Source organism: Vicugna pacos, chromosome 1, assembly GCF_048564905.1.
Source record: "Vicugna pacos chromosome 1, VicPac4, whole genome shotgun sequence".
NCBI lineage: Eukaryota > Metazoa > Chordata > Mammalia > Artiodactyla > Camelidae > Vicugna > Vicugna pacos.
In genome coordinates this window covers 28,423,880-28,439,183 of record NC_132987.1, presented here as the reverse complement: position 1 = coordinate 28,439,183, position 15,304 = coordinate 28,423,880, and the positions used below count along the sequence as shown (strand labels likewise).

The window sequence follows — 15,304 nt, the reverse complement described above, 5'->3', positions numbered from 1 at the left end:
CACAAGAATTACAGACAGCTGCATTCTTATGGGCTTTAAGGAGAATGACACCAGACTGTGCAATGGAGACACAATTTTAATGCCATTTCCATCTTGCGATGCCGTCTCCAGCCCCCTGTTCTGCATTTCTTCCCACCCTTAGATTTTTCTTCCTCTTGTAAGATGTTTTTTCCTTAACTTTTGAATATTCTAAAAGAACACTGTCTTACCTCTTCCCCACAATCACCACAGTCAAAAGCCCAACAATTCAACCTAAGTTATGGATCCCAAATCCATTCCATCCTGTCCATTTTCTTCAGTAATGACCAGGTTATTTAAATAAGCTCTTCCCCTACCTCTGTCTCTCCCCAACCCCAACTCTTACATGAAGGACCATATTGCCCTCACGTAACCAGTATATAATGGATACCCTTGTTCTCCAAAGTATTCAGGATAAAATTTGCACCCCTCAGTAAAGTACACAGGACCTTCTATAATCACACCTTAACCTCTATTTACTGTTCAGTTTCTTAATGTTTATACCATGGTCTTGATACTTCATTCCTATGATCATCCTCTGAAAGAAAATAAACCTTAAGTGTTTTGTACATGCTGACCCTTTCTCCTTAGAAAGTCTTCCCTCACATTGTCTATACGGCAAGGTTTATGCACCTTGTAAGACACAGCTGAAAAAAATTTTTCCTGTGATGATTTACCAGGCTCTTGCAAGTTTAACAGCTCCCTCCACCATGCCCCCTACTATTATGCATTTATCACATTACACTTAGAATTACCTGCTTGTATTTCTGTCATTGTGCTAGACAATGAGCTTCCTGAAGCCTGAGACTATATTTTATTCATATTTGTACTCACAGTGCATGAGGAATGGGTCCTAATTAAATACATATATTAATGAGTGAATAAATACGCCAGGATTCTCTCATGCATTTACCATAATCCCTTTTTTTCCTTTTTCGCAATTTATGTATCTTGATTGATATTACCTGTATGTTGAGACATTATTGTATTTATTTTTTTTGGTTCTTTGTCCCTGGTTTCCTTTAGCCCTTTGAGCATATTTAAGACAGTTGTTTTAAAGTCCTTGTCTCATAAATCCAATTTCCAGGCTTCCTCAGGGACAGTTTTTGTCAATCTCTTTTTTTATTTCAAATGAATGGATTATATTTCTCTGTTTCTTTATATCAATTGCAATTTTGTATTGAAAATTGAACATTTTGCATATATTACAAAGTGGTAATTGTGAAAATCAGATTCTCCCCCATTGCCAGGTTTTGCTGTTGTGACTTATTATGAGCTATAAATCATCCATTTTTTAGCGACTTTTCAAACTATTTTTACAAAAAACTATATTCTTTGATGCATGTGGTCACTGAAATCTCTTTTCCACTATCTCAATGTTATCTCAGGCGGGCAGTGAACTGTCAGAGATTTCTTTATTTCTATTTTTATATAATTTATTTAAGCTAAAACCCAAAACTGAAAAGACAGTTCACTCATTCTCTCACCATCCCCTCACAGCCTGCCTCTTCTACCCACCAATCTTTTCTCTGTATCTATGAGCTTGGTTTTGCTTTTTTTTTTTTAGATCCCACAAATTTTTTTGCAGAAATGTAGTTTTCTAGTCAAGTTTACAGTACACTTGTAACTACAGGTACTACAGATATAACTCATTATTTTCAAAATTAATCATCAAAAATTATTAATGTACTAATAACAAAAGATAAATATGAAAGTTGGAAGAGACAAAATGACTAAATATTTTATAAAATTGCTTAAATCAAATACTTTTTAATTATGGCTATTTTTGAAAGGCAGTTTCCTGTCATTTAACCTGCCTTACTTGATCCTACCCATATTGCTAAGTAATTGAGTTGAGAGGACTGAGGCTTATGAAAGGAAACCCATAAGCAGAGAAGGAACCTAAATTATAGACAAAAAGATTTGGTTATGGATGGAGAAACCTTGGATCTGTGCCACCAAAAATCTGCTAGCCAGATGGATGGGGGTGGAATATAAAAATAAACATAAACCCAAAATACCCAAATAACTTTCCACCCAAAATGGGCCTACAAAGTGAACATTACAAAATACAACAAGAAATCTAATGATAAGAAAGACAGCATTCACACCAATTAGGATGCCTATATTACCCAAAAACAAAAACAAAAAATCAGAAAATAACAATCGTTAGCAAAGGTATGGAGAGAATGGGACACTCATGAATTGCTGTTGGGAATGTAAAATAGTGCAACCACTTTGTAAAACAGTATGGCATTTCCTCAAAAAATTAAAACTAGAATTACTCTATGATCCAGCAATTCCACTTCTGGGCAAATATGCTGAAAAGAATTGAAAACGGATTCAAACAGATATTTGTATACACATGTTCATAGCAGCATTATTCACAACACCTAAGAGTGGAAGCAATCCAAGTGTCCGTTGACATTTAAATAGATTTAAATGTATATATATATATACACACAAACATATATACATACTATATATGTGTATATATATTTAAATATATACAAACACAAACACAAAATATATATATATATGTATATATATATACACACACACAAACACTGTATAATTACATGTATATGAGGTACTGGGCTGGTAAATTTATAGAGACAGAATGTAGGCTGGTGGTTGCCAGGGGCTGGACGGAAGGGTAAAGGGGGAATTAGAATTTTATGGCTGCGGAGTTTCACTTGGGGAAGAAAAAACAAAGTTGTAGAGATGAATTGTAGTCATGGTTGTATAACAATGTGAACATATTTAATGCCCCTGAACTGTACACTTAAAAATGGTTAAAATGGTAAATATCATGGTTTGTACATCTTGCCAAGAAAAAGCACACGAAATTAAATAGAGTAATATTATTATTCCAGATAAAATATTTTAAGTATCTTTAGCATCATAAAGTCTAAAATAAGTCTATTGAAAATGCTGACACAAATGTCAGATAGGAATATACTGTATTTGGATATGGAATGATGTTGACAGGATCCAAGGTCTGTAATTTCATGATAGATAGACAGACAGATAGATAGATAGATAGATAGATAGATAGATAGATAGATTGATAGATAGATTGATAGATAGATTGATAGAAAGAAAGAATTTCCCTCTCAAATACATCACTTCATTGCCACAAAATGGCTGCTGCATTTCTAGAATCGTTTCCATACTGAATGCAAGAAGAAGGCAGGAACGGGCTTTCCTCGTGAGACTTTCCATTTTAACTAGAAAGGGAAGGCCTACTTAAATACTGTCCTGATATACTTCTCTCTCCATGACTAATACAAATGGCCAACTTTACATTATTCACCAGCCAAAGAGAATGCAATTATCCCATATTGGCTTAGATCAATCACAATTTGTAACCTGAAGATGGAAAGGGGCCTAACCCTCTCCCCTCTGCCCTCTGCTTCTCACTTTCTGGAAAAATCAAGGCTATGTTTGCATTTAAGGAAAGGGGAAATGGCTCTTGGGTATGTGATGGAGTCTGAAACATTAAGCAGAAAGAAAAATGAACCCAAAAGAAAGTTGTGGGAGACAAGAAGTGAGCAAAGACACTGATAAAGTATATTGGTAAATCAAATTTTTGTTATTAAAAAATCTACTTTGTAAGTTTGTTTATAAAATGAATAATAGCAGAATTGCTTTGTAATAGAGTAATAAGTGACACTAACTGGTTAAGTTAAAATATGACAAGGTCTTTTTCATCTTCAGGAGAGACTGAAATATTGAATCAAAAGACTTTGTTAAAAAAACATGTAGTTAATATGTTTTCTAAGAATTTAAGAATGGAATCTACCAATTCCAAATTAGCAAAGAAAAACCAAACAAGGCTGTTTTTAGAAATCTTGATCACTCCAAAGCCCTAACAACAGAAAAAAAGAAAAGAAAGAAAAGAAAAGAAAAGAAAAGAAAGAAAGAAAGAAAGAAAGAAAGAAAGAAAGAAAGAAAGAAAGAGAGAAAGAAAGAAAGAAAAAGGAAAACATAAGAGGAAATCTGCCAATTAAATGTAGAGATTATCAGTTTGAATAAATATAAAAATTCACTTTAGTCATCCATAAGAGAGAAAAAGTTGAAAAGAATAAAGCCACACTTGTTTTCTGCTCTCGATCTGAAAATGTTAAATATTGTTGATAAGAGTTGAAACATTTTTATAGAATTTGCTCTAATAGCATGCTCCTTGAAATCCCATCCTCTCCTGAAATACGTGTTTGACCTTTCTTTATCTTTGTACGACTTCTATTCATATGAATGCATCCCTGAACAATATATTTATCATTTTTATATCATTTTATATTTTTAAACTTAATATGAATGGGAATACAGTATCTAATCTGCAACATCCTGCTTCAACATTGTATTTGTGAGATTTATACATGTGGATTTTTTTCATTGTTGCTGATGAGTAGTGTTCTATTGTTTAAATAAACAATTTTTCACGTTGGTTACTTAGGGGGTTTTCCCCAAATTTTTGTAATTACAAACAATGCTGCTATAAGTTTTCTTCTACAAATCTCCTTGCTCACATATGTAAGAAGTCATTTGGGCTATATACCAAAGAGTGAAATTGCTGGTTTATGAGACATGTTTACATATTCAGCTTTACTAGATATTATAGAATTGCTCCAATTTGGAGGTCTTGGATTGTATTCCCACCACCAGGAATGAGAATTCCCATTAACATGCATTCCCATTAATTTGATATTGCAAGACTGCTTAGTTTTTACCAATCTTATTGGTATGAAGTTGTTTCTGGTTGTGATTTTAATTTGCATTTTCCTGCATTTCAGTGAGTTTGAGCATAATTTATGCTGTTTATTGGCCAGTTGGTTTTCCTATTTTATGAATTTCCTTTTCATGCCCTTTGTCCATTTTCCCTTTGGTTTGTGTCTGTATGTTTTCTTAATTAGTAGAAGTTCACCATATATTCTGCACAATAAGTATTTGTGGAATACATGCATTTCGAGTAACTTCTCCCAGTTACCTTTTCACTTTCACTGTACAGTCTTTTGAGGAACAAAACTTAATATTAGCATCACCTAGTTTGTTAATCTTTCCTTGAATAGATATTCCTTTAGAGTCTTAAAATTCTTCCTTAGATCAAGATCATGAAGAGAGTTTGCCACATTTTCTTTAAGATGGTTGAAATTTTGGTGTTCTACATTTAGTTTCTTTAAAACACCTGAAGCAATGACCAATGTGGAGTCCTAACTTTGGCAGATATTATGCGCACAGAAGCAAGGCTTTTGGCAGCAATTCCTTTGGGGAACAGGCTTCTCCAACATCTTTCTGATGAGTTCAGGACACTGCAGCTCTTAGCGTCTGCTGTCTGCAGGGCTGCTTCCTGGGGCAAGCATGATTCTGGAGCTCTTGGTTATTGCTCATATATTTTGCTGCCGCATAAACCTATATCCCTTTTCTCCCTCAGCCTCTAGTAATCAACCACTCTGAAGGTGGCACCTTCTTTTCTCAGGGCAACTCTATTGTACTATCCTTTTAAGAAAGATTTACTCAGGGATTTCCTGGTCCTTTTCTGATCTTGCCTATAATGTGACCCATCTATCTAGAAGTTTCATTTACCAAATAAAGAAAAAGAGAAGAAAATAAACGTACTCGTTTAAACTCTGGGTTAGACTAATGTGCTTTTACTCTACAACCATGGATGCTTTGGCCAGCCAATATATAAATGTTACTTACACTCAGCCAATTTAAATTTTAATGGCTCTGATTTTCTAACTTTATCTACCAATGTATATAAATATTAATGCAGGCATAAATCCCTGTTAAAATGTTGAGTTTCATCTTTATAATTCAATTTGGCTATTGATAGGACAAAATAAAGCTTCTAATTTTAGCTCCCCTCAAACTGATATGTTTTCCTGGTCTATCCTATGTACTAGTAGTTCAGTTCTGGGGTTCCCTCTATCCGCTCATGTAATTCCATCACCATCTGAGGAGTCCTCCTATGTCAGGACTTTGTGCAATGAACACAGAGGTTGATGTGGCTGTGGACACCCTTCTTTGAACACTGTCTGACTCTGTTATCTCATCTAATAAGTTTATATTATATTATGAATTCTTCAACTTCTGTCATTAGGAACTCTTTACCAGAAAAAGGTGGCTGAAAAGAGTTCTGAGGAGTGAAAGTTATTCCAAACTGTGCTCAAGCAGGAAATCATATCTGGTGCTTGACAGGGTCTTGCGGTAAAAGACAAGCCTCAAATAGACTTTACTGATGTTCTTCATTCTGTAAGTCAAGGCCACGTTGTTCAGGGCCAAACAGCTAATTGGAAATGCTGGGATCCAAATCCCTGGTTTTACCAAGTTGAGTCAGTTCAGCATAACTAATGCCTTTTATAACCAACCAGGTTGTGCACCAGGAGCAGAGTGAAAAGGAACCTGACAAGGATGATGCTGATTTAGAAGTGGAGGCTCTTGAAAGACATGACAGGAGGCCTAGGGAAAGGGACTTGAAAAATTCCGCAACTCTTTTCACTCAAATGACAAAAATATCAAGTGTTTTAGAGGGTGAAGAGTCAAAGACGTGAAACTCTGTGAAAAATGCAGCAAGCTGAGGTTCAGTGCACTCTAGGTACTTACAAGTCAGAGAATGAGGAAAATTCATACAACTTAGGAACATCTGCTATGAGGGGAAATACACTGTGTTCACTTTCTATTTTCCCCATCCTTTGCATCTCTTACAGTTCAGTTTTACTCATTAGATTCCAGGAAGCAGAAAAGAAATTATAGCTGGGTGGAGGCGCTTGGAAGGCAATTTCATAAGGGATTCACAAGGAATCATGTATGAAAAGTACTGCTCCAGAATAGGCAGGATAGAAACTAAAGCTGTTTTCTTAATTGGCCTGGAGAAATCTCTTAGAACCCAGAGGAACTTTCTAGAATTATAGATAAAGGACATTTAGTTCTGTTACTGCATCTGTGAGGATAATATTTGATGAGGTGATAATAGATGTAGAGGAGAAAAGGGATGGTTTTATGTAAAATAAACAAAAATGATGTTGAACAGTGAACTAACTCTCAGGAAGTAAATGCTTAGTCATACTGAAAACATGTCTGAGTCTTCAGAAGATTTTGGATTATAAACTGATGTAGAATTAACACCTTGAGCAATGAAGGGATAATTTACAATCTCTTGATGGAGCTAAATTTTCAATGAAGGCAAATTGATGCCAGATAAAAAAAAAAAGCTGTCTGGTGATTTTGGCAGCATATTAAAAATATATATGATAATTTAAATGAAAAGAATAGAAAATAAAGCAGATCGAAAGAGTGATATGATAAATATAAATGTTAATTACTTAATAATTTATAAATATTCGGATTTATAATAAACAGTTAAGATGTACTAATTCTCTATAACTTACAATTTTTAAAAATCTCTCTACAGCATACACACAACATATGCTCTGTAAGAAATACACATTTACTTAAATTTTTCTTCTTATGTTAGGTAGAGAGAAGCCCCTTTCAGACAAAAACAGCTGCTTATACATATGCAGCTAATTCAGGTAATAGTTACAAAACATGTTCAAGGCAGATAGGATTAATTTACTACTAAGGTGTTTCTCCACGACAAGGGAGACATTCTTACAAGGATTATCAAACTCATTTTCTCTTTTCATTGTTTGAAAAATCAAAAGATCAAAAACCTATTACATGCAGCCTTGGTTCAATTTGTGCTTCAACTGGTCCACAAGACATTTTTTACAGATCAAATTATTGAAAATGGAGAAACATACTGCAAATGAATAACACTTTTTCCATAAAGGAAAAAAAAATCTCTCAAATGTCTGGTATAATGTTCTGTACTCTCAAAGCAGATATATCATGCTTCATAGGTATACGTTCTATTAAACTTGAATTTAAATTAAGTTCAAGTATATGAACGCTACTTTCTGATTTTTATGATAAAAATTAAGCATATTACTGGGGACATATTATCCTAGGTGAAATTTGATTCTTTATAAGCAAAGGAGAAATTTAGAAAGTGACTAGGCAATTATATATAAACTAACTCTGACGGCGCTATGGAAAAGTTTATCATTTTTCCCTACATTCTCCTCAATCTTTCACAAGCATTTTTTTTTCCTGGCAAAGACTGTGAACGCACCGTCACTAACTGAAACATAAGTCATTTCTTTTTTCTTTAATATATGCTCTATTTTTTAAATAAGTGGTATAGTTAAATAAAGGAATGCTTTAAACACTCATGAGGTCAAACTCTAGAGCTTTTGACTAAAACCCCTTGTGAGTTTAAAGTCACTTTTCATAGTAAGGTCAAAAAATGACAAACATTACTAAATCCCTCAACTCTGAGGTTTTGCTACCTTTTTTTTATTATATATGCTTAAAATGTTAGATCTGTATGGTTTATGAATATTTTATTAGCTTACTTGCAAATTTCCATTTTTAGCTTAAAGTAGTTAAAAAATAAGCTTGATGGTATTATAATTATATAGTAAGAAAAGGCAATAATATGTTGCAAATAACTGCCATTAATAACCTTACTAGATAATCAATATTCTAATAATCATAATTCAGAATTTGCAATTGTTAATATGGCATAACTTTTATGATAACATAAACTAAAGTGTGTCCTTTCACCACAATTTGTGTCCTTTCACCACAATTTGTGTGTCCTCCCATCAAACTAAGTTTTCAATTAATTAATTAGCTTTCAATATCATTTAACTTTTGTATATACTGATTGTTAAATGTTAATATATTGTTATATTTATAGTATGTTAGGCTGTAATATTTGCATTTAGTTATAATTTTAATTGAATAATTTGTATCAAGTTGTATATATTTATGAGGTATATATTGATATATGTATATTATATATAATATTATATAATCTATACTATATATGTGTATTATTATATATAATATATACAATACACATATATAAGTTGAGAAATTTTACTCATAGTAATTGTTTTTTTATATTTTAGTTTGTTATTAACATACATGTTCAATCAGTGCAAATCATGTTTTATACATTAGCTTATGCTTCTAAATTTTCAGGTATCCCTACACTTTAATGCCTTTAAGTTATCAAAATTAGAAGATTTTTAATGAGTAATATAAACAAAATATAAGTAAAAAAGAGCGCCAATATGTTGAAAGTATACTTCTTGATGGAATGAATTAATATACGATAAGATAAACAAGATATTTTTCTTTCAAACTTTGTTCTTGACAGCTAATATTAGGTTTAAAGATACTGATATGGTAAATGATTTTACGCTTTTTCATTCAACAGTTGGTTAAGGGTAGTATCTGACATAGTGTGGTTGTAACAGATTTTTGTCTGCGTGTGCATTTTTTTTTCATTTTTAATAGACTTTACTTTTTAGAGCACTTTTAGGTTCACAGAAGAATTGAGCAAAAGATACAGAGTTTTCCCACATACCCTCACCCCACACATGCACAGCCTCCCCCATTACCAACATCCCCCACTAGAGTGGTACAGTGTTACAATTGATGAGCGAACATTGACACATCATTATCACCCAAAGTTCATAGTTTATATTATAGCTCATTCTTCGTGTTTTATATTCTATGGGCTTGGACAAATGCATAATGACATGTACCCACCATTACAGTAGCATACAGAGTAGTTCCACTGCCTTAAAAATCCTCTGTGTTTTGCCCATTCATCCTTCCTTCCCTCCTAACTGCTGGTAGCTATTTAAATTTTTTACTGTCTCTAGAGGTTTGCCTTTTCCAGATTTCATATAGATGGAATCATACAGTATGTAGCTTTTACATATTGGCTTCTTCCACTTTGTAATATGCACCTAAGTTTCCTTCATATCTGTTTATGACTTGAAAATTCATTCCTTTGTAGTGCTAAATAATATTCCATTATCTGGATGTACCACAGTTTATTTATCCATTCATTCACTGAAGGACATCTTGTCTATTTCCAAGTTTTAGCAATTATGAAATGAGCTCCTATAAACAGGCTTTTGTGTAGACATAAGTTTTCACCTCTGTTGGCTAAATACCAAGGAGTTGATGGATCACACGGTAAGATTACACTTAGTTTTATAAGTTGTAGTAGTTTTAAAATATAGTAGAATTCTAAGTTAGATGCTAGGACAACATCTGTATATTAGGATTTTTAAAAGTGAAAATAAAGAAATACTGTCAAAATTGTTTTCCTTGAGTGTAACTAGGCAAGAAAACAAAATTTTAAAAAGTAAAAAAGTTTTTTACCACTTAAAAAAATTAGATGCACAAATATAACCAACTGATTATTCTGGAAATATGAAAAAAAATCACCATTAAAACCAATACATAGAAAGTTCCATTTACAATTTTATGGTGACCTAGTTTCTCAGATAGACTCTTTCAATGAAAACAACTAGAACACCAAATTAAAATTTAAAATTTTAAATATGGAGATGTACTTACAGAAAAGTAAGAAATACTCAAGCCAAAATCCACTTGAAGGCAGAAATCTTGAGAGTAATCACCACAGGTAACTTTTGAAGAACTGGAGAAACTGAACTTTCCTTTCCATAGCCTCTAGGGCATCAGGGATTGGAAACAAATCTCTGGGCATCTTCATCAAGTTGAGGCACCTAAAAGGAGACATTTCCCTCATTTCCAAGATAAATGAATTATCTTGAATCTTGGCACTGAAAAAAGAAAAAAACAAGTCTTTCTCTAAAGTATTACAACCACAAGCCTAACCTTATATCAATTTGGAGTTAGAATTCATACTACTCATATGATCTGAACAAATTCAAGTCAAAAATTTGACTTCATATAACCTCAAATTAGTAATGCACTCAGACAACTTCTAGAAACTAACAGAAATCCTCTCAGAGTCTATTTTAACCCAGTTCTCAAAGAATTTCTAACAAGTAGAATTCCAGAGAATTGAAACACTTGACAAGTCAAAATAGAGAAGTAGCAGCAACAACAAACAATAAACATGAAAAGACTTTATGTATTGGAATTACCAGGCATAGATATGAAATAAAAATGTTTGTGACAAGTACAAAATAAATATAATTGTGAAACAATTTTTTCAAGGAATATGAAATTATAAAGAGTAAAATGGGGTTCTGGTCCTGGATGAGATGGAAGAAGCACATCTTGCCCTTTCCCACCAAATGAAACTATGAAACCAGGACAGAACACATGGATCAACTGTGTCAAGTCTCTGAAATTTGTCCGCAATAGGCAGGTTGAAGAAGAATGCTAGAACTTCAAAATAACACTGAATAGGCAGTTACCATTTCTTTTCCTCCACTACTCTTGCCTGAATGCACTGTAGCTATAAACTCACAAGTGGGTCCTGCGGCACAGAGCAAGAGAGAGCTTTTGGATAAGCTATCCAGTTCTGTCTTAAAGACCAGAAACAGGAATTCCACATACTGAGAGGGAGTACAGAAATTCCTCATTTTTTCCCTCTTTCATGGGTTCTATTTTCTTGCCCTAGTCCCCAGGGAATTCTTTTGCAGGGAAAGAAAGAGAGCTACGGAAAACTGCAAAAACCAAAACTCTGAGGGAAGGGCAACTTCCTCTCCTTTGGTTGCAGCTATAACTTCAGAAGAATGGGAGAAGCCTCACTGCTTTTTATGTCTCTGTCTTCATTCCAGTAGGGCCAGAACATGAGCCTCATCATGGAAGTACATTACAGAGGATAAGTAGTTTCACTAGAGACCTCAACCAAAAAATGGAGCTCCTGCAGATCAAAGTACTGGGGAGATCATGGAGAGGAACGAGGTCGAGAAAGTGATCCAATTAGTCATTTAGGAACCCAGGGCTTACCCTTAATCTGTATGTGCATAGATCTGATCCTAATTATCATCCCAAAGATTTTGAGAACTAAACTAACAAGACAGAGTAGGTCTGAGACTGAGCACTGGGGGTCTTTTTTCTCTCCTGGAGCAGAGAAAAGGTTTTAAAACCTGAATTAACACCAAAATCATAGCTCACAGTGGGTAGGTTAGAATATGTGGCCTGAAACTAGTACAACAAAAATATCAACATTCTGCATAGAATTTAAACAAGACTTAAAGTCTCTTAAAGTAATTCACAATATGTCTAAAATGACTTGGCATAAAAGGAACCACAAACATTTCAATTCACATGGGAAAAAAAAATCAGCAGACACAGATGCTATTATGACACAAATGTTAGAATTATCTGACAAAGATTTTGAAGTAGCTATTAGACAAATGCTTCAAGAAGCAATCACGAACACTCTTGTAATAAATGTTAAAAAGTTTCAGCACAGAAATAGAAGATGTATAAGAAGAATCAAACTGAAGTTTTAGCATGGGAAAATACAATCGCCCCCTCCCACCCCCCCACCAGAATCTCATTAAATGAGCTCAGCAGCTGAATGAACATGACAGAAAAAAGAGTCAGTGAACTTGAAGACTGAACAGTATGTTTAATCCAATTTGAACAATGGAGAGAATAACATCGGGAAAGATAAATGGAATCACAGAGATTGGTGGGAAAATATAAGAAGGCCCAGCAATATGCCAACAGCATCCCAGAAAGATAGGAGAAATAGAGTAGTGTTGAGAAAAAGTTAAATAATGGCTGAAAACTTTCCAAGTTTCGGGGGGAAAGTTCTATAAACCTAGAGGTTCAAGAAGCTAAGCAAATCTTAAACAGGGTGAACCCAAAGAAATCCATGCCCAGGTACATCATAATCAAACTGCTAAAAAACCAAGATAAATAAAAAATATTGAAAGCAGTCAAAGAAAAATGACCTGTCAACTATAGGGGGAACAATGATTTATATAATTGAGGATTTCTTATCGGAAACCATCGAAAGCAAGAAGGAATGAGATGAAATTTTTTAAATGTTGAAAGAAAAAACTGTCAACCCATAATTTTATATCTAAATAAAATATCCTTAAGTAGTGTAGGTAAGTTAGAGATAATCTCAGATGAAGGAAGACTAAGAGAATTTGTACCTATCTGCTGTGAAAGAATCTCTAAAGGAAGCTTTTCAGGCAGAAGGGAATTGACTCCAGAAAAAGAGTTGGGACTTCAGGAATGAAGGAAGAGCAACAGAAAGAGTAATTATCTGGGGAAATGTGATAGATTGGTCTTGCTGTCTCGTGTTCTCTAACCCAGTGGAGACTGGAAATGGGAATCAGAATAATGTAAAACAAGGGGGAACAAACAGAAAACAAAAAATAAAATGATAGTTTTAAATCTAAACATATCAATAGTTACATTAAATGTAAATGATCTGAAGATACCAATTAAAAGGCAAAGAAGGTCAGAATAGACTTCAAAAATGAAGTATATACGTCTAAAATTGTCATTTAAAATATAACATTATAGGTAAGTGGCAAAATGATATACTATGCAAAAACGAATCAAAAGAAAGCTGGACTGACTATGATAATATCACAAAGCAGACTTCAGAGCAAAAATACATTGCCAGGAATAAAGATGGACATTACATAATGAAAAAAATTTTAATTTACCAAGAAGCCATAATAATTCTCAACGTATATGAACAAAGTATATTCAAAATTCACAAAACAAGAGCCTACAGCACTAAAAGGAAAGACAGGCACATTAAAAATTATAGTTGGAAACTTGAACAGTTATTTCTCAGTAATAAAAGTAGTTGAAAAAGAAAGTTAGCAAGGATATAGAACAAAGTAACACCATCAACTAACTTGATATACATGATATTTATAGAAATCCACTCAAGAACAGTAAAATATACATTCTTTCCAGGAGCACAGGTAATATTCACTAAAATGGATGACATTCTGGATTATAATACACACATTTATCAATATGTAATAATCGAAATCACACAAAGTACGTTCTCTGATCATAATGAAATTATACTACAAATAAATAACAAAAAGATAACTTGAAAATTAAAATTTAAGATTCAAAATAATCTATGCTTCAGACTGTCTCAAAGAAATTACAAAATTTTTAACTGAATGAAAATGAAAACACAACATAATAAACTGTATGGAATTCAGTTAAAGCAGTGCCCAAAGGGGAATTTATAACAGTAAATATTTATAACGTAAAAAAGACAAAATTAAAAACTTCCACTTTGCAAAATGTAACGGCAAGAGAATGAGAAGATAAAACCACAGACTGAGAGAAAATATTTGCAGAAGATGCATTTGATAAAGGATTATAGTAAAAAAAAATTCAAAGAACTCTTAAAACTAAACAATAAGAAAGTAACCTGATTAAAAAATAAGTCAAAGATCTTAACAGACACCTTGCCAAAAAAATACATACAGAATCAAATAAGCATATGAAAAGATGTTCCACGTTGTAAGACATCAGGAAAGTGCAAAATTAAAACAAGGTACCACTACACACCTGTTAAAACGGCCATTACCTGAAACACTGACAACAACAAATGCTGGCAAGACGGTAGAACAACAGGAACTCTCATCCATTGCTGGTGGGAATGCAAAATGGTACAGCCACTTTGGAATGCAGTTAGACAGTTTCTTAGAAAACTAAACATACTCTTATATGATCCAGCAAATGTATTCTTTGGTATTTACCCAAAGGTGTTGAAATCTTATGTCCTGCACACAGATGTTTATAGCAGCTTTATTCATAATTGCTAAAACCTGGAAACAATCAAGATGTCCTTCCACAGATGAATGGCTAAGTAAACTGAGATACATCCAATCAATAGAATATCATTCAATGTCAAACAGAGATGCATTATCAAGACATGATAAAGTACAGAGGAACTTTGAATGCATATTACTAAGGAAAATGAGTCAATCTGAAAAAATTATATTCTGTGTAATTCCAACTACATGACATTCTGTAAAAGGTAAAACTACAGAGACAATTAAAAGATCAGTGATTACATGGGTGTGGGTTGGGGGAGGTATGAAAAGAGCACAGAGGATTTTTAGGGTAGTGAAACTACTCTGTATGATACTGTAATGATGGATACATGTCACTATACATTTGTTCAAATTCTTAGAATGTACAGCACAAAGAATGAACCATAATGTAAACTCTGGACTTTGGGTAATTATGGTATGTCGGTGTAGATTCACAAGTTTTAACAAATACACCATTCTGGTGAGTACTGTTGATAATGGGGGAGGTATAATTTTGTAGGGGCAGGGGGCATATAGAAAATCTTGTATCTTCCACTCAATTTTGTTGTGAAGTTAAAACTGCTCTAAAATTCTTAATAAAAAAAGAAAACATTTACAATGACATGAAAACAGGAAGTACCCAGGAATGAGTCTAAGAAAAT

General features: G+C 33.4%; 1 long non-coding RNA gene across 1 annotated transcript in view; it reads right to left on the bottom strand.

Moving 5' to 3' along the window:
* LOC116280964 (uncharacterized) overlaps positions 1 to 10,641 on the bottom strand; it is a 124,937-nt gene extending 114,296 nt beyond the window's left edge. Inside the window, exon 1 of the long non-coding RNA XR_012071630.1 lies at positions 10,468 to 10,641. This is a non-coding gene — a long non-coding RNA (uncharacterized lncRNA). The remainder of the gene's footprint in view (positions 1 to 10,467) is intronic.
* Between the last annotated feature and the right edge of the window lie 4,663 nt (positions 10,642 to 15,304).